Source organism: Trichechus manatus, unplaced genomic scaffold (assembly GCF_000243295.1).
Source record: "Trichechus manatus latirostris isolate Lorelei unplaced genomic scaffold, TriManLat1.0 scaffold00092, whole genome shotgun sequence".
Lineage (NCBI taxonomy): Eukaryota > Metazoa > Chordata > Mammalia > Sirenia > Trichechidae > Trichechus > Trichechus manatus.
The window spans coordinates 1,664,366-1,688,961 of record NW_004444028.1 but is presented as its reverse complement, the minus strand read 5'-3'; the positions used below and the strand labels follow the sequence as shown (position 1 = coordinate 1,688,961).

At 39.0% G+C, this 24,596-nt stretch overlaps 1 long non-coding RNA gene across 1 annotated transcript in view; it reads left to right on the top strand.

Annotated features, from left to right (window-relative positions):
• Window positions 1-19,548, top strand: part of LOC111821600 (uncharacterized) — a 30,798-nt gene extending 11,250 nt beyond the window's left edge. The window contains exon 2 of the long non-coding RNA XR_002824966.1: window positions 18,651-19,548. This is a non-coding gene — a long non-coding RNA (uncharacterized LOC111821600). The remainder of the gene's footprint in view (window positions 1-18,650) is intronic.
• The last annotated feature ends 5,048 nt before the right edge of the window (window positions 19,549-24,596 follow it).

Genomic DNA, 24,596 nt, shown 5'->3' with positions numbered 1-24,596 from the left:
TGAGAAGACAATGGAATCACAATAAAAGCAAGGAATAAGTAGGTATTATGAGATCTAGAAAAATTTACTCTACCCTTTTCTCTACTCCACGCCAAAACCCTGGGGAGGATGCTGAAACTCCCCTATGAATTTGTGGGATTAGAGAGCTGAATGGCCTGTGCCTTGCTTTCCAGGAAAGCTTGGGCAAGAAGCAAGATCTAGAGTGGAAATGACTGTGCAATGCATGCAGACAGGACCTTGGCCTCACAGAGTCTTCTATGACCCAGTGTGGCCCAGGAGCAGCGGAAGGGGGCAAAGGAGACACAGAAAGAGAACCAGATATCTTGGTTTTGAGAATAAGGGATGACTGAACCATGTCCCCCGTGGACCTAGGGCTAGGAATCAAATTCATGGTGGATATTTCAGTGGATAGTTAGATGGCAGTGGAAGACCAGATACCCCTTAGTACCTTTACATAAAATAAATCCTTCAGAACTTGGATGAAAACCTGCGAAGAGGAGAGGAAGCCTAACATGATGAAGACTAAGTTTCCAGTGCCTTGTAGAATGGAGAGCCAACATATACTTTAGGCTGAGCTATAAAAACAATAAACGAAATTAAAATTCTTCCCACCTGCATGTTTGAACTACAATTCATATACACTACAATTATATTGCCTCTCAAAAACCCAGTGGTTACTTCCACTACATTAAAGTACCCCAGATGTAGCTCAAAACATATCCTTGTTTCCTTTATTTTCCTCTTCATTTCAGCCTTTTAAGTCAGTTAAATATTTAAATTCTTAGTTCTTTTGGAAGAAGTTTTTCCTAGAAGTTGAGAACTTTGGGCTAGGGTATGGGTTCTGCTAGAAACTATTTGCTTGACTTGAGAAAATAGCTTACTTCTCTGGACCTCAGTTTCTTCCTCAGCGAAACTAGGCTTTAATTGTAAATCTACATTTAAATTTTGTCTTCGAGCAGAGTTTTCATGATTAGCCAAGTTGCCAAGAATATAAGGGAATGTCAGACTATACTATTCAGATTGACTGGTTGACCCTATGTGATGAGGTTTGATGGAGCATAGTCTAAGGTAAATTCCTCATGCTCGCTTTGGGGTTGGTGGGACAAGCACTCGAAACTTTATGTGTAAGATATTACAGGAGATATCATAGAATGACCTATTATAAATATCAGAAGGAACCTTAGAGATTATTTAACTCAGTCTCCCATGACCCAGAGAGAACAAAAGACATTAGTGGTAGAGCCAGGCTTTGAATCCAAGTTTTTTGACTTACAGTTCAGTTATCTTTTTACTATTCTTCCCAGTCTCAAAAATAAAACTTTAGATTTCAACACACCAATTTTATTCAATTCCAAATACCGTTACGGAGGGTGAAGCATCCTCAGTATACAGGACATTATGTATACAAACTATAGATAGGAAATTATGAAAGCCCTGTATAGACTGCGAGAGTCACCCTCGAGGGGGCGCTCACAATTGAGAAAGAAAAAAAGCACCCACAGTAATAACTTTGACCAGAGAGGGAAATAGCAAGTGACATTTGACCGGGGTTATCTTTGGGGCCTTGACAAAGCACTTTGGATGGAAAATTGAGAAACAGCGTGGGTATAATTTTGTCAGATTTGGAGTGGGAGGAATGGAGAAAGATATTCCAGAGTAAAAGAGCAGCATCAATAAAGTTTGGTAGAAAGAGAGTATAGAGTATTTTGAAGGAATCTCCAGTTTACTGATATGGCCAAAATCACGGAACTGCTGGAAATGTAGACGTGGGATTTGGATTCTCTCACGGAAGCAGGAGTTGTTAAATGGTCAGTAAAGTGGGTAAAGGAAGCTGGCAAGGATGTTAGCTCTGTGGACACAGAGTATGTTAAAATCAATTTCAGAGTGTTAAAGAGACTTTAGTTGACAAGGTTCACAAGATCCTTCTTTAGAGAGATAAGTTTGAACATAGCAGTACAGCACACCTCAGTGTGGGGAGTCTTTAGGGTGGTGCTTTCTCTACGTCCCCAAGGAGGTAGATAAAATTGGGGCTGGCTTCACTAGCAACATGAAGTTTAAAATCTGAATTCAACTAGGACACAAATTAGGACTTGGGAAATGCTGGCTTCAGGCCAGAACTCAGAAATACAGTAGTCAATTAACTTAAAGTGGTTTAAATAGTTTTAAATAAAACCATTTGCCCGTAAGAGCTTCAGGGCTGGGTAAGGGCCTGAAATAATTCACAGGTTGGCATTTCCACAGTGACAGAAGCAGCTGACATTGTCAACTACGGTTTTTCTCCTGAGGGCTTATTTTAATACTAGCTTCCTCTCACAGCATACACAGCTCAGCTTTTCTTAATGAACATTCATAATCAATTCTTAAAAATGGCATAGTTTTACCAAGCTTTAAGGTGTTTGTCAGTTCCCATCTGTGTTGCCTCTACCTTTTGTATCTGGATGGTACTAACAAATAGTCATTGTCTCTGGGGAATCATTTATGCCAAGGAAATAGAAAAATTAATTAAATCGGTATACTTTTCCATGATAGCAGCTGATCTTGTAAAAATTTTCTCCATATGTGGTTACTTGAAATAGTGGGTTTATGAGCCCGTGCTCTGGTGTCCAATGCCTGGATTTTGATTTCGCTTCTGCTATTTTCTAGCTCTGAGACTTTGGCAAACTTTTAAATTCTCTGTACTTTAGTTCCTTCATCTATAATCCAAAGATAATAATAATAACTTTTTCAATGATATATTTTGAGGCTTAAGTGAATATCATATGTAAATAACTTCAAACAGCGCATGGCATACAGTAAACGTCATACAAATGTTAGCTATTATTATTGTTGTTGTTATGGTCATTACTGTTGTTACTATTAATTAATGTAGCGGCATCGATCACTGTTCTCTCCCTGTCCCTCACACTCCAACTACACTGGACTACCTGCTCTTCCCAACCAAGCCAAGCACATTCCCATCTCTTGGCTTCTGCATGAAATGACCTTCCTTCATTTAACCTTATTGAAATGCTCTCATTCTTTAAAGTCTGGATCCTGTGACATTTCATTTGTGAAGCCTTCTCCCACCAAACCCTTCTCTACCACCCCCTCACAGAATTAACTACAACCACTTCTGTGCTTCCATAATATGTTCCTCACTGCATCTTCATTATTTGTTTGTCTTCACTAGATTGTGATCTTCTTGAGTGCACAACTTTTGTTTTTGTCTCTATTTTTTCAGAGCCTTGGGAGGGGTCTGGTTCCCAGTAAACACTCTATAAATATTCATTGAATTAATTAAGAAGATGGTCACTGTGCATATTGATGTGGTGAAAAATAAAATCATTAAAAAAAAAGAGACTTGCAATAAAAATATCACTGAAGTTCACCCTACAACTTTCTAGAAATAAGAATTTAAGTAAATTAATACCATATGTAGGACTGCAATGGATAGGTCCACTTGGATAAGAAGGGGCTTTTCAAGAATACTAAATATTACTTTTATAGCAATTAGTGCCAATGAATTTTTACTGAGTATAAAAACATTTATTCAATAATTTTCCCCACAACTACCACAACTCATTTTTTCTAAAATGGTGACGTTTTATAGTATAATATCCTCACTATACTTCAAAAGCTTTTAGGACCTCCAAGTTTTATTCATCTAATCCAAAATTCTTTAAATTGTACCATATTTACACACACACACACTTGCATGTGTACACACACACCCCATCAGCACCACCACTGGCACCATCCTCTAATCCACTGCAATCTCTGATGAAATCCTCCAGATAATTATTTTCATGAACTCTGGATTGCTGGGCAACATGGGACCCTTTGTTAGCACCCCTGGGGATTCATGAAATAACAGTACTTATAGCACAGATGTGACTAAAACCAAAACCAAGCCCTTTGACATCGAGGCTGGTTGTACACCTCAGGTGGTGTCATGGAAGGGTTTCCTGAAGAAAAAAATGGATAGGATGACTGTGGAGACTGCAGGGCTGAGAGTCAACCCTGGGGGATTCGTTCTGGAAAAGATGCTGTGCCTCACACTTCCTGGGTCCCTAGTGCCCCGTGTCTATAGTCCTCCCTCTGCATTCTCACACCCTGTCCACGTGTGACCTGTCAGGATCTCAAAGGCTGAGGGTGAGATTTTTCAAAGCATTCCAAGTGAAGCTTAGTTATGTTTGGCACTCAGTTATTCTAATTATTTTGGTTTAGTACTATAGGTATATAATGGATTAAGTAGCTTTTTGTAGAATAAATCTGGCTACCTAACCAGAATATATGCCACAGTTTCCATAAGATAATGGGGACTGAGTACCAAACTACCACTTGATTTTTAATTTGAGGAAGGCTTAGAGATAATTTTTTTCAAACGTGTCCCTCAGAGTCTAGGCTGAGAGACACATGAAAAATGAAGGTCAAGCCTAGTTGTGGTTTGATGGTTGATATCTTTTGTAGTTAGAAGAATGGCTTAATCTCCCTGAGTCTCAGTTTGCTCAACAGCAAAGTGGGTTGGAACATTGCTACACAGAATTGATAGTAGCATGCTAGGCATCTTCTAATAATCCTTACTCTTTATTTTGCATTCTGGCTGTATTGAATTATTCATTCTTCATAGGAGCCATGATTTCTCACACCTCTGACTTCAGACCCTCTCCGTATCCTTAAAGATTCAGCTAACACATCATTTCCAGGAAAACTTTTCTGAACACCACATACATTCACACAAAAACACATGTGGACACAGTTCCCCGTGGAGTTCCCACAGTGCTTTGTGTTCACCGCTGCTACCTATGATATTTGGCATTGTACTTGTCATCTCTCATACTTCACTATAAATTTTTTGAGAACAGAAGTCAGGTTATTTGCCTTTGTGTATTTGAACATTTGCACACTGCCTGTCCTATAGGGTCGCTATGAGTAGGCATTGACTTGACAGCAATGGGTTTTTGGTTTGGCTTATGGTAAGCAACCAATAAATATCTCTTGCATAAATGCGTGAATGCATAAAAAATAATAAAGCTCTTTCCCCGCGAAAGCAAAATCCCCTTTCCAGTCTTTCCACGCTGACTTAAGGTCCCCCTAGTTCTCTGCTCTGCTTACCTAAGCCATGCATATCCTGAGTTGGGTGAGTAATCAAAGCTGCCCCATGCCCCATTAGCAGGAATCCTGCAGGGTGGGGCAATGCTCTTTCCCCCTTACTCACCTAGTCATGCTGACAAAACTCAGGTTGCTGTGGGGAAGCACCCAGAGCCCATACCCTTCTTTTAGACTGTACCTTAGCCCCTTAGGCACAAAGCGTTCCAAGTCTGAGTCAGCTACTTCTGCTCATCCACATGCCTGGCTGTCGTCCAAGACTGAGATAAGAAACCACCCAGGTGCTCAGCCTCAGAAAAGCAACAACAAGGTGGTCTTGGCCAACAGAGATCAAATTAACTGCACGCAGAATAAAGGAACAAGAAAGCCCTAGGCTGGGAGTCAGGAGACCCAGGAGCCTGGTTTTGCCACTGGTAAGCTGTACAACATTTGGCAAGTCAGTTCTCCTCTTAGAGCCTATTCTCATCTTCCGTGCAATAAGTGGGTTGCACCAAATGACCTCTGGAATCTTGTCCAGTTCTAGGAACTGAAATCAAAGGCAGGCTAAGCATTTCCTGCACCTGTAGGGGTACTGATTCTTACTTGACTGTAGTAATTCATCCCCAGGAGAAGATCCAGAAAGGACAGCTCAAGCTCAATGCCAGCATTGGTTCAAAATGCACATAAGATAATCTTCTTGGCCCTCACTCCTTGGAGGCTGGGATTCTAAAACAACTTAGCCTCACTATCTCATCAACATTATTTATTAGAAATGGGTAATGCTGTACTAATACCAAGCAAAGTCCTTGGCCTAGGCTGCACCTACCACCTAAATGAGCAATACGCTACAGCTTCCATCCTATAACATGTTGTATGTGATTGCATCGTCTTCTCTGCACAGGCCATCTGCAGAGTCCCCAGTGACCAATGCATTTGTACACTATAGGTAGAGTACGGTCAAACCCTGATTACTTTGGAATGAATTAATAACAATAATAATGACACCAATGTTTCTACCAAGTGTACCACCATTTATTCAGTGTTTCTAACACCTGGGCGACATGTTCTACATGTTTATTCCTTTTCTTCTCATAACCACACTATTAAGGCAGTATTTTATCTTCATAATAGAAAAGAGGAAACTGAAGTTCATTGTTAATATAATTCAATCAAAATGTATAAACTATCTGAGAAAGGTTAGGTGACAATTATAATCTCTTGCATTGTATAGCATTTTATGCTTACAAGGAACATTTTACAGCATCATTCTGTTTGGTTTTCACTATGGGTCGGTTAGCTGAGAAATGACTATTTCCACTTTAAGCAGTGGAAGTTTGAGATAAGGTGAAATGAAATGATAGGAGTCAGATCTCTTGATCCTCAATCCTGGGCCTTCCCAAGAAACCAGCAATCTGAGCTGGGATTCCTCAGAGATAAAGAGTGGTCTAGGAACTGGGAGCTTCCTGAAAAATGGTGCCCTGAGGTCAAACATGGAGTATGGTGCTGATTGTCTGAAGGCTAGTTGAGATTGTGGACGAAGCAGTAGATAGCGCAAGGTATGGACTAATGTAGAAGTAGAAGAAGGACAAATGAGAAAAAGTTCACTTCGCTAATAGCATTCTGACTATATGCAAATAATGTCAGCAGGGCTTAGTCATATCTGTGCTTAACTCAGTCTCAGGAGCACAGCAAGATCCCAGAGTGTAGTCAGAGAAGAGATCATTCTGGGTGGAGATGTTTCTGTTTCCACAGGGGTTTTTGTGCTCATTAAACTTGAAACTTCTAACTCATTATGTATGGAATAGCAGCTGTTCACTCACATTCAACTTATTGGTTGACCTCACCTTTATCTGTTCTGTCGCAATTTCCCTTCTTCTCTTTCACCTAATGTCAGGTCATAAATCACGCAGAGTGAGTCATTCATAATGTTTAGAAAGGAATTACTGTATTTCACGCAAATAACGTGTGCCTTCTATGTTTGTTTGCCAACTGCCCACCCCCGTAAGGTTTTTTTGTAAGCTCCACTATGCCTTTTTTTTTTTTTCACATGTTGCTGTGGAAAAAAAAAATTAACATAGGACACTTTCAAAAATACCTTGAGGGAGGTGGTTGGCAAACGAATGTAGAAGGCACACATTATTTGTGTAAAAATATGGTACATGTCTGAATCCTTATGGCAAGGAAAATTGATGTCTCAGGCTCTGCCGAAGCTTAGAAAATTCAGGGTTGCTCTTATTTTGTCCAAGCTTAATTCACAAAAGAACTATGGATCGAATCCCCATTAAGAAACTAGGGTTTCTATCTTCTTATATTATGCTTTGACCTCTATTAACTTAGTTCTAGAAGTCTACGATTTGAAGGATGACCAAATCAAAGTCATCTTTTAGCAATGTTTAGGTTAATCTAGCCACCTGTGCCAAAAGTCTCTGGGTCAGTCGTGATTTTTCTCTCCTCATACAGCCCCTGCACATCCAACTGCTCACTAATTTCTGTTCATTTTGCCTCCTAAATATCCTCAAATTTACTTTTCGTTCCCACTTCTATGACTTTAGATTGGGCCCACATCATCTTTACTGCAAACTATTATATTAGCGCTTTAATTATCAACCTGACTCCAGACTAAGCCAGATTACAAATACACTACAAATCTGATATTACTCCAATGGGGAAAACCTTCTGTGGTTCCATAACCTCAGAATAATATCTCAAATCCTGCAAATTCTTCCTCCTGACCAGGTTTACAGCCTCATCACCTGCCCATGTACTACACTTTGCTTCAGCCATACTGAATTACTTAGAGTTCCCTGAATATGCTACGCACTTTTATGCTACCACGTTTTTGATTATGGTAATTCCTTATCCAGAATGCATTTCCTCTTGTTCTCTCACTACTGATTTTTCACTGTTCCTTCACAACTTCTTTTCCTTGCATCCGTCTCTGACTATTCCCTTCCCTAGGCCTCCACAATCTTGTTATCGGTTTGCAGTTTACACAATCTTTAGTTCTTGTTTCACTGTAATTTCAATATTGGCATATAGATTCGTTCACTCACAAAACCACAAATTCCTCAAACACAAGAACTGTGGTTTTATATTTTTCTATCCCCATAGAGGGAGTCCCTGAATGGAGCAAACGTTTCATGTCCTTGTCTGCTAACTGAAAGGTTGGAGGTTCAAGCTCACCCAGAGGCATCTGGGAAGAAAGACCTGGTAAACTACTTCTAAAAAATGAATGATTGATCAGCAAAAAAGAGAAAGACTCTCAACGAGATGGATTGACACAATGGCTGCAACAATGGGCTCAAGCATAACAATGACTGTGAGGATGGCTCAGGACTGGGCTGTGTTTTGTTCTGTTGTACACGGGGTCACTATGAGTTGGAACTGACTCGACAGCACCTAAAAACAACAACATTTTCAATCCATAGTGATTATTTGTTAAAATGATTGCTAAGTGGATTTAAGTTTATGTCTTCAAAAGATTTTTCAAATTTAACAGTTCAGATACCAGAAAGAAATCCTTTGTTAGTCTATGAGTTCCAACTTGCAATTTGGGGGAAATGATCAATAAAATAATTATAACACGATCTTGTTTTCCCCTCTAAGTTTAAGTCTTCCACTTAGAAATTAATAATTTTGCTTCCAAAACCTGATAGAGAAGAAAATTCTGTGAAGGCTAAAGTTTCTAAAAGAAAGGCAATGATAATATATATTTCATCTTACATGAAAAAAAAAAAAAAAAAACCATTGAAAACCCCTATGGAGCTGAGTACTACTCTGATACACATTGGGTCTCTGTGAGTCGGAACCCACTTGACAGCAACTGGTATCCCTATAGAAAGACTCAGATAAATGCCATTAGAATAGATATTTAGTAATATAATTTATTATTCTTTTTCTCTGTGCAATCAGGGAAATTACTTCTTTTCTTTCTTAATTCATTCACTCATTTAATTTCCATTTTTCATTTTCTTGTAATAATACTTACATAATAATAAAGTTTGTTTCCTTCAAAATTCTTTAATTCAGGGCTCCACACCGTTGCAATGAATGGGATGCACATGTCTATCCTCTTCACTGGATGCCTGCTGGGAATAATCACTTGGGATTTAGCCTGACCCAAACATCTCTTGAAAATATTCCTTCTTTCTAATTGTCATTCAGTCTTCACAGAAAAATATTGTTCATTCAATCATTTTGCAAGATTTTGGAAAGAAATATTTTTAGTCTATACTACGTAAAACAAGGTGTCGCTTTATAGTAAAACATCAGCTCTTATTCAGAGATATGGATAACAAATTGGAAGGTAAACATGTTTCAGCTTGTTCATATTGGATATGGAATTTAAATGCCTATTTTGTCTATTTCTTGTCATTAATGGATGGTGTCTTAGTTATCTACTACTGCTATAACAGAAATACCACAAGTGGGTGGCTTTAAGAAACAGAAATTTCTTTTCTCACTGTTAGGAGGCTAGAAGTCCAAAATCAGGGCATGGGCTCTAGGGAACAGCTTTCTCTCTCTGTCAGCTCTGGGAAAATTTCCTTGTCTCCTCAGCTTCTGTTCTTTGGCTCCTTGGTGATCTTCATATGATAGCATGGCAAATATCTTTCCCCATCTCTGCTTACTTGATTGCTTACTGGCTTAATCACCTCTTTTATATCTCAGAAGAAGTTGATTTAAGACACACTCTACACCAGTACTGCCACATTAACGTAACAAAAAACCCATTCCCAAATGGGGTTGTAACCACAGGTTTAGAGGTTGGGATTTATAACATGCATTTTGAGGGGACACAATTCAACCCATAACAGGTGGTATCTCAAATCCGGCTTTTTATTCTTTTTTTCTTTTTCTGATGGTGGTGGGGGGATGAATGTTGCAGAAACCTTAAAAATAAGATGGAAGGGATACACAGAGTCACTGTATCAAAAAGAAGTGGATGACATTCAACTATTTTAGGAGGTAGCATATGATCTAGAACCGCTGGTATTCAAGGAAGAAGTATAAGCTGTGCTGAAGTCATTGGCAATAAACAAGGCCCCAGGAACTGATGGAATACAAGTTGAGACGCTTCACTTCAAGAAACAGTTGCAATGCTGGAAGCACTTATTCCTCTGTGTCAAGAAATTTGGAAGACAGCTGCCTGGCCAACTGACTGGAAGAGATCCATATTCATGCCCACACCAAAGAAAGGAGATCAAACAGTGCAGAAATTATAGAACAATATCATTAATATCAAACACTGGAAAAATGTTGCTGAAGATAATTTTAAAAAACTACTGCAGCTGTATACTACAGGAACTTCCAGAAGTTTAAGCTGGATTCAGAAGAGGACATGGAGGAAGGGATATCATTGCTGATGTCAGTTGGATTTTTGGCTGAAGGCAGAGCATTTGAGAAAGATTGACTATGCACAAAGGCATTCAACTCTGTGGATCATAACAAATTATAGATAACATTGAGAAGAATAGTTAATCGTGCTCATTGGAAACCTGTACATGGATGAAGAGGCAATTTTTCGAACAGAATAAGAGCATATTCTGTAGTTTAGAACTGGAAAATATATTTGGCTGGGTTGTATTCTTTCACGTTATTTATTCAATCTATATGTTAAGCAAATAATTCCAGAATCTGCACTATATGAAGAAGAACTTGACATCAAGATAGGAGGAAGGCTTATTAACAACCTGCAATATGCAGATCGTACGACCTTGCTTGTCGAAAGTGAAGACAACTTGAAACACTTAGTGGTGAAGGTAAAATACTACGTTCTTCAGTGTGGATTACACTTGAACATAAATAAAATGAAAATCCTTACAACTGGACCAATAAACATGATGTAAATGGCAAAGAAATTGAGGTCGTCCAGGATTTCATTTTTCTTGGGTAACAATCAATGCCCATGGAAGCAGCAGTCAAGAAATCAAATGATGTATTGAGGAAGGACATCCTTGCCTTATCCTTTTCTTAGGGAGAAAGCATTCCGTCCTTCACAATTAAGAATAACGCAACTGTGGGTTATTTTGGAGCTCTGGTAGCACAGTGATGAAGAGCTTGGCTGCTAACCAAAAGATTGGCAGTTCGAATCCATCAGCCGCTCCTTAGAAACTCTATAGGATTAGGGTCGCTATGAGTCAGAATCAACTCCACGGCGAAAGGTAGGTTATTTTACAGATGCTCTTAACCAGATTGAAGAAGTTCTTTTCTATTATTAGCTTGCTGATAACTTTATCATGAACGCTGTTTTTGCACCTATTGAAATTATTGTATGATTTTTCTTCTTTGTTTTACTTAAATGGTAAATTACATTTATTTATTTATTTTTCATTAAACAAAGCTGTATTCCTTGGAAAAAACCCACTTTTAAAAACAAACAAACAAACAAAAGACCCATTGCTGTCCAGTTGATTCTGACTCATAGCGACCCCGTAGACAGAGTAGAATTGCCCCACAGGGTTTCCAAGGAGCGGCTGTTGGATTTAAACTGCCAACCTTTTGGTTAGCAGCCGAGCTCTTAACCACTCTGCCAGCAGGGCTCCAAAACCCACTTAGTGATCATATATTGTCTTTTTTACATATTGCCAGATTTTATTTGCTAATATTTTGTTAGGGGCTTTTTTTTTTTTTTTCATCTTTGGTCATGAGGTATATTTGTGTGTAGCTTAATTTTCTTGTAATGTCTTTGTCAGGTTTTGGTATCAGGATTAATGCTGGTCTCATAAAATGACTTGGAAAGTATTTCCCCTTCTCCTCTGTATTGGGCAGAATTGATATTTTCTTCTTCAGCAATTTGCTAGGTTTCACCATGAAGCCATCTTTGACCAGACCTCTCTTTGTTGGAAGGTTTTTGATCAACGGTTAAATTTCCTTAAAAGGTATATGAGCTTTCAGATGTCCTATTTCGTCTGACATGCATTATTGTAAGTTGCATTTATTCAGGAATTTGTCCATTCCATCTAAGTTGTCAAAATTTATTGGCATAATGTTGTTCATAATATCTTCTAATTATCCTTTTGCTGTCTGTAGTAATGTCCTCTCTTCTGTCACTGATATTGCTAATTACATCTTTTTATGTCTTTTTTCTCTTGAGAAGTCTTGCTAAGGTGTTTATCAAAAAACTAATTTTTGCCTTTGTTGATTGTTTTCCTATTGTCCCTTCAGTTTCTGTTTTACTTATTTTCACAGTTAGTTGTTAGTTCCTTTCTTTTAATTTGCTCTTCTGCTTTCTAGACTTATTTTTATTGTGGAAAGTTAGCTCATTGATTTTATATCTCTTATTTTTTTCTGATATAGGCACTTTCCCTTCCATTCCCTTCCTGAGTAATTCAGCCCAATAGCAAGTTTGCTGTCTAAACGGGGAAGTGGGGAAAATCAGGGTGACTAGGAGTGTGATTTTAGAGCCCAACAAGTATGAGGGTGATGTCCAAGTACAGGTTTGATGGCTCAGCACAGGGTGTTAGGAGCTGGAAGAGATGAAAAGGATTTCTGTGTGTGGAGCGGGGGACAGCTCAACATGGGTCTTTGGAACCCCGGAAGTGGAAAGTGGATGTCTATCTAGGGGTGTGAGTGGAGGCAGAGAAGGGAGATTTATAACATACAGAAGGACTAATCAAATGAGTAAGACCATTAAATAGAATGGGAATCAAGTGTCTCACCATTTGAGAAAGGAGTTAGAAAATTGGAAAGAGAGACAACAAAAAGAAAACAGTGATATTGGATTGGAATTAGAGACAACCGTGTGACCGCATGATTTTGAAGATAGACAGGGAGCTAGATAGACTATATAGACAGACTGTATAGATAGATTGATAGATGTATGAATAAATGTAGTTGTAAATGTGTGTGTGTGTGTGTGTGTGTGTGTACATGTGTATTCCCTAGCCATATACACTGACAAGACTTTGGCAGGGGTGACTTGCCCTTAGTGATGAGCATAGGTAAGATCATTTAGATCTTGGTTTTGAAATAGCCTTTGCCACTCAGAGGAACAAGGAATCCTTGGAGAAATGGCTGTGTCTAGGGCTGGGCCTGGGAAAATACAAAATGAGCCTGGAACACCTTGGGGTGCCAGAGTCTCTCAAAGAATAATGCGGAAGTGCCAAAAAGGGCAGAGAAGCCAACTCAAAGTGGCTTTCACTGGCCAAATCTGGGCAATTTAAGCACTGAAATAAATACCGAAAATATCGAATTATAGAATAAAAAATCTGTGAATCCACAAAGGAGCCCTGGGTAGCACAGTGGGTAAAGTGATTGACTGCTAACCAAAAGTCCAGCAGTTCGAAATCACCAGCAGCTCCACGGGAGAAAGATGTGGCAGTCTGCTTCTGTAGAGATTTACAGACTCAGAAACCCTACTGGGTCAGTATGAGTCAGAATTGACTCGATGGCAGTGGGTTTTGGGGTATGAATCCAAACACACATAAATACATGGATACACTGAAAGTTTGCTAAGTCACATAAAGCACAAATTTTTAAATAAGTCAGAGTGTGCTAAGGAGTATGAGGAGAGAGCAAATCAAATGCTCTGGAAGATTCGTGTGTTCAGGGGCCAGGCAGGGTCTTGAAGACAATGTAGGGCAGGACCAGAAAGCATGCATAGGACCCATGGAAATAAGCTCAGAAGGAGAGGACTTGTTGGATTTTCTTGGTCACCATTTTCTATGCTCTTGCCTCTCATTGCCTTGGCTGTTTGCTGGTTCCTGTTCCTTAGCTCAAGTTCTTCATAGTATGTTTTGGCACCTTCTCCTGCTTATCTCACAAAATCTCCCAGTAACCTCCTCCCACTAATTGACCTGAACTCTTTACCAAACTCTCTGTCATGGATCACAGACTACATAAGCAGACATCATTGAATTTTCTTGCTTTGACGCTGTAGTTTCACTTTTTAATGGAAATGACAGAGGAGGGAGGGAAGTAATTCTGACTGTGACAGCCAGTAAGTTCTCATAGAAAAGGTGGCATTTGAAGAAGTCTGCCCCAAACCAGTAGACGTATTTTCCCTCTGCATTGGAATATATATTTTTAGTTTTTAGCCTTTATTGTACATTTCTTATTATTAAAAATTCAGGTAATATAGAAAAGTTAAAAAATAAACCCTTGTCACCCAGATATAACTATTTTTATACTTTATTTACACATCATTTCAGATCTCTCTCTACCTCTCTTTCTATATATATCTATATCTATATATAGGCTTATATATTCACAATGATATATATATGTACACAGAATGATAGATGATAGAAATCCTTTAAAATGGGGCTATATCACAATTTTTATAAAGATCATTAAATATAATATTACTTGAATATAATGGAAATTACCTTTAAGTTATTTAAATTGTAACTGAAGTGAAATTCAAGGATTTGCTGATATATGCTTCTTCACCACAAGAGATATGATGTATACACATATAGACATATATATATTAAAATGTTTTAAAATTAATTGTTTTTGTCGACATTTATGTATTTTCCTAGAAGACTTTAATATGTTTAAGCTTCTGATCTTAGATAGTTTCTGGGCTGGATTATGTGTACATCTCCAAGTCCATTCTCCACCAGCCTCCACCCTACACTGTGACCTAGAAGGCTGACCTCTGGATTTTCCTATCTAGGCTCTCATGCCCTTGGCTTCCAATTGAGTTTGGCCAATGGGAGGAATCATGAGGAGATTGAGGGAGAGTATTTGTCCCCCTAGCTGCCTCTCGGTTGGGCCATGGGTGGGCGGTGGCAGTGGCGTCCCTAGGGGAGTGAGGGGAGTGTGGACCACACTGGGTGATACTTTCAGAGGGGGTGACACCAAAATGACTAACTATAAGATTTTTGTCAGGGTTTCAGCAGAAATTTATTTTTTTATATAAACATCCCTGTAGTTAATTATAACAATTTTTTATAAGCCCAACTTACATGTATTAATATACCTTCAAGGATACAACTCTAAGCTAATTTACTTTTTGAACCATCTAACGTGCTGCCGTCAGAGCTTTCATTATTACCCGATTACAATGCGCTTTGAGTCACGTGGTTTCGTCTGCGTGTGTGCTACAAGCAGAATAAGCAGACTGTGCTTACTCGTTAATCTACCCCTGCTTGTAAGCATGTTTATGGTTTCCTGTGTAGCACTGTGTTTAAGAGTTCAGCGGCTAACCAAATGGTTGGCAGTTCGAATCCACCAGCCGGTCTTTGGAAACCCTATGGGGCAGTTCTAGTCTGTCCTATAGGGTCGCTATCAGTCAGAATGAACTCCGCGGCAATGGGTTTGGTTTTTTTGGTGTGATAGTTAGGGAACCTTAGTGAGTTTGGTTTTGTTTGTGTCGTATTTGGAAAACCAGAGACTCTTCAGGTAACTTAATAGAAGGTGCCTTGCTATATTTTCAGCAACCAAAGTTCATTGCACCCATCAATCAGAGGACCCAAAAAGTTCAGTGGTAACCATGTAGTCCCAGATAATATTTCTCAAAATCCATGTTACTAACCAAAAATTTAAGCACACCCTGTAACTCAGCATACTTTCATGAATGAAAACACATGGAATCAAAAAAAAAAAATCCAAAGCAGAAAATAATAGGGTCACCAAATGAATGTGTGGACCATCTGCTAACTTGTGCGATTAGCACTCTTGCTGAAAATGCATCTTGTGTGACATGTTTTGGAACTCTTGACACCATGTTCTCATTCTTTGCTGCTTCCACCCATCGATAGGATGTGTTGATTGACCATACTGGAGTGTCGCTGAAAAAACTATCAACAACACACCGGAGGGCTTATCATGCTGCAATTACGCCAGTTAAAAAAAGTTCGACAAGTTTGTGGCAGCCATGGAAGCTCTTTGTGATCCACGTGAAAATCTGGACACACGAGGAACAGCACAAGGTCTTTTGCCTGCTGTCTGTGATTTCACTTTTCTGTGCCGGCTGTACCTCTGGTGTGATGTAGTTCAGGAAGTTAATCTTACAGAGCAGCACCTGCAGACTAAGGGCTTACCTCTCAACAAGGTGGTGACCAAGCTGAGGTGCTACAATTTTTCTGCAGAAGGAGCACAGTCACCTAGTGGAACATACAATTGAGCAGGCACTTTTAAAATCAGGCAACTATGGAATTGTCTTAGAGAGAAGAGCCAGGTTCAAGAAGAGGATGGCAGAGGAAGGGGAGCAGGCAAGCGATGCTGGACTCACTCTGCAAGAGAAAATAAGAGGGTGATGCTTGAGTGCATTGATCACTTTCTTTCTGAACTCCAGATCAGATCAAGAGCCATCAAGGAAGTAGCAGCCATGTTTGAGCTGTTCAAGTGAAAAGTCTCGTATCTGCCACTAAGAACAGTTAAAGATATCCATTCCGAAACTGACCACTTTCTATGATGAGGTATCCAAGAGTGAGCTTTCAATAGAAGTACCAAGGCTGAGAAGGCACCTGAAAGCAGCAGAGATTGATGTGGAAGAAACCAAAGATTGGGCAACATTAGACATTTTGACATTCATAGCTGAATGGGACTTCGTAGAATCTCTCCCAACCCTTTCACTAAGCCTAAAATTATTTCTATCTGTGTGTCTGTGCCTTCATGTGAGAGGAGCTTTTCAAAGCTGAAACATACAAAGAATATTTACAACCTACCGTTGGACAGTCAAGGCTTTCCAATCTTGCAATATTATTGATTGAAAGTGAGTTGGTGAAAAGCATTGATTTCAATGAAATCATTCAGAAGCTCATAGCTATGAAGGCCAGCAAAAGAAATTTCTTATTTAGCTGAGCTGTTCACTAAGTGCAGAAATGCCCGAGTATTTTTTCCTGTTTATTTTTACGGTATTATTTCACTTATGAATATATTTCCATATGCCTTGGTCTACAACTTCTACATTTTTGGGGCCGTTGTTGATTATGCAAACCTAATCCATTATTATATCTCAGGTGACAGTAAAGTTTAACGTTAAATGAATATAATTTTGATGTAGTTCTTAAACATTTTTACTTCAAATTCTAGTTTCCTTACCAGTTTTTCACTTTAACCACATGAAATTATGTAAATGTAACTATATCTAGGCTGTGCCTGTGATATTGTAATTTAAGGGGGTCATTTTAATTTTCTAGTTGTTCATGTCACTGCTATTGCCATTGCATTCAGTAATGTAAGGGAATTGCAAATTACTAGTGACATTAATATTAAAAACATTGCCATGGATTCTGTATGGTCTGGTAGGAGAGGAGGTCCATGGGGTGGGGGTGGGGGGGTGACACCATGAGTTACCGCACTGGGTGACACCAATTCTGGTGATGTCACTGGGCAGTGGTTCCTACCTTTGTGGCTATACCTGCTTTCAGCCGCAACTCCTGTGACTTGTCCTCTCCTGCAATGACGGTCACACCAGATGCTGGCCATTACGGTTTCCCCCATGCCGTGGCAGAGTCTGGGTACTTTATAATCCTTTACTGTTTTACCTAAACATTGTCCACAGCTTTGTAAATTGCCTTCCATTAAACTCTCCTCAACAACAGTGTGCCATCTGGTTTCTGCTCAGACTTCAACTGACATAGTATTTAATGACTCCCTTCTACGAAAATTAATACTTCTTCTCAACCTTCACTCAGTTTTATACCTTTATAGTTCTAAATAACAGGCTGAAATTTCTATTTCTTTATTTATACCTCTTAGATGTCTATTGACTTCCCAGTAGGAAAGATGAATAACTTAGCACCCCTACAGTTTTTCAGAGAAGGAATTTGTCAGCTAGAGAGAAGGAGCTGTGCATGCTTACAATTATTAACAGAAAACACTCCTGCTAAAACTGCTTCAATCACGTTATCTTCCATCCCAGTTAGAATTTTATCTTCTGATTATGTCTAAAAGTCCACAGCATTAAAAAAAAAAAAAGTGTTTGGAGCATGATTTCTAATACATATCAAAAATTCTTTCCCACAAACATAAAATGTATTTGATAAAAAAAAAAAACAAAGAAAACAAAACCGCCGTCGAGTCAATTCCGGCTCACAGCGATCCTATAGGACAGAGTAGAACTGGCCCATAGGGTTTCGAAGGAGTGACTAGTGGATTTGAACTGCCAACCTTTTGGTTAGTAGCTTGAGCTCTTAACCACTACGCCACCAGGCTCAATAATAAAACAATAAGGAAATGTAAGTATCCCATGAAATCGAGTTCATCATTTAGATGACTGTGACCCACCTTTCTGTAGGTAATCTGATTCTGTGGCAATTGGCTCTTTCAATATTGAAGTATCTTGAACCAACACATGTAAAGATATTTTGCCATGGAACCCAACAAACCATAGGCCACGTGTGCTAGACCTGGGCTAACCGATGAATTGGTTACAGTAAATATTCTCAGCATGCTGGGACACTATTGGAAGGGTATGCGTCTAAGACCTGCTCCATCCACAGGCTTCCCCAGCTCAATTGATGGCAACCCTAACCTCCCAGACCTTCAGGGCAAATGCCTTAAAGTTATCCCTGGTCATCTTTTTCTCTCCTGTCTATATCGTACCCGTTAAGACATCCTATTGATTCTTTCATCAACATTTACATAATGATACGTGACATAGATATTATTTTTTCAATTTTATTTTTGAGGCTGGAAGGACTCAAGGAGGTTAAGGGGTAAGATCTAATTCACACAGCAAAGTCGCATTCTGAAAAATTTGGAGATACGAAGAGGAAAGTAATCAGCTGCACAGATTCCTCCCTGCCCTGCAAATTCCCTTCTGTAGTTTCATATTAAAAAAAAAAATTTGATATAATAACATTTGACTGTGCTTCATGTTGATGGAAGTACATTCTTGTTTATGAAAAATCCTCTTTTCCTTACCATGCATCCAACTCTTAAGTCTTAGGAACCGAGTTTATGGTGTTTGAACCTGTTTGTGAGTTTCACCGTGGGCATCTTCACTTGTTCTTTTACTGTGTCCTTACCAGAATACCAGTGCTAAGAGTTTTGTGTTTCGTCTTTGTTTACATGGATTATAAATGGGTGAGGTTTAATTAAATAAAAATCTTTATAAAAATACTCTTTAGCGTCAGCAGACATTAGCTATTGTTAAGTTGAATATGACTGGTTTAAGAACATATTTCAGCTGTATCTATGATAAAGGCAGTTCTCACTGTCCTTCTGGTTGCCCTTCATGTTTAACTAGTATTTTTGTGTCTTTGTGCTTGGGATTGTTTAGGTAATAATCTTTTGTTATCGCAGAATCATTCCTGGCTTTGTTTATTTTTATCTTTTCAACTTATTTAGTAAAGGAAGCCATTATAGAATGTCTTTCTCCGTTATTTCAGGAATAGGTTGACATTCTCTTTGGTAATTGAGGAGCTAGACAAATAAAAATGAGTAAATACCAAAGGCATAGAATTATGGGAATTCAGTTAAGAAAAAAATGGCTTTCCAAAAATTTAATATAATGTGTTAGCAACCAGAGAGTTTTAGAGGCAAATAAGGCATTGGAAACAAGAAACAAAAAAAAAAAAAAAAAAAGAGCTTATTGAGGTAAGAGAGCCATTGACAAGCAGTCTGGAACACTCAGATATGTCTCTCATCATCTATGTTTTGTCTGTGTGAGTCTAAAGAGTTAGATACAGAAATTTACAGTACACCTGATGGTTGTCATCGGGGGTAATATTAAGGCAGAGAAAAATGGAGTCCGTTTTTGGCTTTTGAGTTTTGAAAGCCTTGATTTCAGGTGGCTGGGTAGAATTCACGTGATTAATTCACAGATTTGGGAGAATATGGATTGGGAGGGGAAATAGAATATCTTCCCATCCTGGAGACTTGAAAAAAATCCCTTGTGTTGTACGAAAAGAGAGGGTGTGATGATGTGGAGAGTGGGGTGGTTAGCAGCTCCTGTGAAGACAGGAACTAATTTTGAGTGTCACAGGGAGGAGCAAACACATCAAGACCCCAACCCTCTCCTGAGTACACTCTCAACCGAGGGCTGTTGCTGGCTGGGGCTTAGGAGCCGCATGGGAGTCAAATGAGAGTTCCCTTCACTGACTCAGTCTTCACTGGAATGAGAACTGGATATCGTACGGGTCAAGGGCTTTGGCTGCATTTCTTGCTGGCGTATAAACAATAAGACAATAGCCAGCAACTTGCCCCACTGACTGACTGCTTAACAGAGGTGTCTTCCATCCTGCCCTGATGTTTTGCTCAGTTTCATCCTGACTTGCCCCATGTGGGGATATTCATTTTAAAGTTCCAGAGTACTGATAAGCCCTCTAGATGGAGAGTTACATCAGGAAAACCAAAAAGATAGAGCCAGTGTGGAAGATAAAGTCCCTCCCTTTCCCCACCAAACACCCATCTTTGTATGTGCCTGGGACTGAATGCAACCAGCTCTTGATCTCCTCCAGAAACCAATGTAGTGATGAAACACCTTGTAAACTTTACGTACTTCATGATTAACTAGAATACGTTAAAGATCTCAAATACAGAGAGGTTCCTTTTAGAGAATGAAACAATATTTCAAGCATATTCCTCCAGAAAGAAAAAAATATTGATTTTGGATGGTGAGAAAACACTCATGGCACTATTGACCATCCTAGTAGCTAGCCCTACAATTAAAGTTCTTATCTCCAGGACTAGTTCACCTTCAACCCTGCCCAAGACAATGTGTGGCAATAAAACAAAGTTATTTAACTCTTATTCCCAAAAGAATATAGGATCAGATGGAAATATGGGCCTAAGTCTTATTAATCAACTATGGATTTAAAAAGAGAGACACCTCCTAGCTAGCTTTCATTGGTTTTGCCCAAGCACATTAATTAAAAAGTCTTTTATGATTTAAATGTCATGTGATTTTCTCAGAAAATCCCTCATGGTGCATTATTCCCAGATGACATTTGTTAACAGCCTGATATCCCAGGCAAACTTAAATGTATGCAATTCCAAACACCAAACACAACTAGCCTCAGCAAGTATCAGAGAACTGACTATAGTTATAAATACTCCTTATTTAATGTATAAGTCTTACTGGCAAGGGGTTATTGACATGAGTATATATCACATCCTGAAAAGAACAAGCTGAGGTCCTTGCTAAAGAGATAACACTATCTCTTTGATAATACTCTGGATCAGGATGTTGGAAGCTGAAGTTATTTGGATGCCAGTTTCTGGTACAATCTACTGTCCTACAATATATTTTCATCCCATACGGCTATGTGGCTAGTCAAGGGTTAGAACTTCAGTAATAACTCAAGTAAATTTTCTTTTCCAACCAAGAAATACTGCCATTTCAGTCTTGCTTCAGCAACCTATAAACAAGTTTCTATTTTCATCCAAATTAATACCTATTACTCCATTATTCATCCAAAATTTATCGACTGTCTGTTAGTGTCCTCTTGATGTGCAAGAATTGAAAACGGTACTGTGGGAATTTGGGGGTGGGGGATAAGACATGGTTTCTGTATTCAAATTACTCTGTGAGAGAGACAAGGACTCTGAGTCCAATGAGCTAGATTTTCCAGTTTGCTTTTATTATCTTGAACTTTTTCTCATGATATTCCCGTTGCCATTGGGTCGATTCTGACTCACAGTGACCTATATAGGACAGAGAAGAACTGCCCCACAGGGTTTCCAAGAAGCTGCTGGTGGATTCGAAGTGCTGACTTTTGGTTGACAGCCAAGCTGTTAACCACTATGACACCAGAGCTCCCCTCATGATATTGGCTATCTCCAATAACTAAATGTTGTATCAAAAGATCAACATTGGCTAATTTTATTCAAAATATACTTCTGATGACCTACTATGTATCAAGAGATATGCTAAGTGCTAGAGGTATAGGCAAAATAAAACACAGACTGGGCCCTTAAGGAGCTAACAGTCTGAGAGCTAAGGAAATCACTGATAGTGTGCCATTTTGTTCTTGTTGTTATCGTTAGTGGTTCTTGAATTGATTCCTACTCAGTGGGACAGAGTGGAACTGCTCCATAGGGTTCCTGACGAGCGACTGGTGGATTTGAACTGCTGACCTTGTGGTTAGCAGCACCATCACTGCACCACCAGGGCTCCTCAATGTGCTGTAGACCAAGTATAATGACCAAAGATGAGTCCTAAATATGTTTTTAACAATAGTAACATTATTGAAACAGCTGTAAATTCTATGAGGAATATTTTGAACGGACCAAAAAATAAATCTACATTTATTTGGATGTGTACTCTCTGGTTTATTTGGATGTGTGATCTCTGGTCTGTTTTGGAAACAAACCAACAAAAAGACAGTATGGCATTGTGCAAAGTACACTGTCCTTGGAATCTTGAGATCTGGCTTCTAGTTCTACCCTTTCTCTCTGATCTTGGGAACTCTCTTACCTACTGGAGGTCTTAGTTTTCTGTGCTGTAAAATGAAAAAGTTTGGCAGATTACTCTCTAATATCTGAGCCAATTCAATATTGTACAACTGTGTAGAAATTGCAGACTTGACTTCTTTCTTACTCATCTTCAAGATCAATGGTGAAATAAACTGACCTTGTTCGTCTAAAATGACAGGACCAGCTGTGTTAAGAGCTTCATAAAATGAACTGAGAAATCGACCTTAGAAACCAGAGGGACTTCCCACTGAGCTGGTGAAAATCCCTTCTTCCCCCGTGTCTAGCTCCTAGCTTCCATCTCAGATATTAGTTTTAATGAAAAGAAAGCTGCTGAAATGCACTTTTTGGCGACTGCCAATACTTTCTTTAAGGTCCAGGACATCATAATCCCTTGACCTGAAGCTGCACTCAATAGAGGGGATTAGGGTATTTGACGTGAAAGGTGAGATGTCCTGAGGTTAGAGTCTCGAGGTGATATCATTGGCTTGGCCTCTTACTTATGAGACCTCAAGCAAGTTCTATGCCAACCCAGGGAAAATTGTCTTCTTGTTTTGATTGGACGAATAGCTATTTATTTGCCTCATCTTTTCCCTTGAAACACATTAGACGATTGCAGAAGGGATGGTGCAAGTATAAATGATGCCGTTTCTACAACCTTTCTTGGGAAAGCTATAGTCCTAAAAGATGAATGTCTTCTCTTTGGTCTTTCTTACTTCTCCAAGCATTGGTTGTAAGTTAATCTTGGATAAGTGTCATTATTAATATCTCTTATGAAGGTAGATTATTGGGTTGAAAATTTGCATGCCTGATATTTATTTTCCTTAGTATAAGAAAATATTCCATGACTATATCCACCAGAACTAGTCTTGTGTATAATTATAGAGAGAGTGAATAGAAGAGGGATTATTATTTTTTATATTTGTTCTGGAGATTATTAATGCTGATATAAGACTCTGGGAGATGATTGTTCTGGTGAATCATATTAAGAGAACAGACTTTGGACTCTTTGGTTTTCAGACACACACACACACACACACACACACACACACAAATGCCTCCTGAGTTTTAGTTATTTCAAATGCAAAGTGGAATACCTGATAAATGTTGCTCCTCCCACAGAGCAATAGTTACAGAGTGTTCCTCGCCTTAGCAAAGGAATAATACATGATCTTTTTAATTTGGATTTTCTAGCCACATCTTTCTCCTGTGCCACAGGAGACTGTGCTATATGAAGGTTTTAGTCACTAGAGGGAGATGTAATCACAAGCTCCCCATATCATGTTGAAGTCCCTGGGACAAATGGAGAGACAACAGTAGCCAGGAAATGACATGGTCCCATATCCTGCCAGAAATCTTGGTGGTAAGAGAGCACCAGTGGTCATCTTATGTTAAGCTCACTCTCTGGTATTCTGATGGCTACTTACCAGAAAACAGCTCATCCATCCAAACCTGCAAGGACATCTACTGAAAAACTGGCAGTCTTAAGGGACCGCAATTTCCGTCTCCATGTAAGTAAACACCTGTTAGAGTTAGATGTCATAGGTTGTTGAAAGACTGGGCTACGTACTAGGATCATGAAATAGAAATATTTTTAAAAATATGGGCCCCATTAAATACTTTCTTTGGAAAGAATCAGACTGTCTGGAATGTCAGAGGGGATAAGAAAAACCTATAGGTTATCCAGTCCCCTTTCTCAATTTGCAGATGAAGAGATTGAATCTTAGAAGAAATTTGTCCAGAACTAGATCTTGAACATAAGTCTTCTAACTCCTAATTTATTGTTCACTTCACTACCTTATTTTCCACATTTCTTGAGAACCTACTATTTGCTGGGTCCAATTAGTGATACAAAGATGAGTGATATTTATCCCCGATCCGAAGGAGCTCATGACTTAAAGGGAGAAGCAGAGATACAAAGAAAAGTACTAGGAAGATGATATAAGTTTATACAGGAGAAGAACATAAAAAGGTTTTAAAAAGGCTGTAGAAAAACAATAAGAGCTAATCGGTGTCCTAGGTTTTGGCTGCAAAAAAAAAAAAAACACCCAAACCTGTTGCCATCCAGTCGATTCCAGCTCATAGCAACTCTTAGGACAGAGTAGAACTGCCCCGTAGAGTTTCCAAGGAGTGCTTGGTGGATTTGAACTGCCAACCTTTTGGTTAGCAGACGTAGCTCCTAACCACTACACCACCAGGGTTACTATTTCGGTTACATA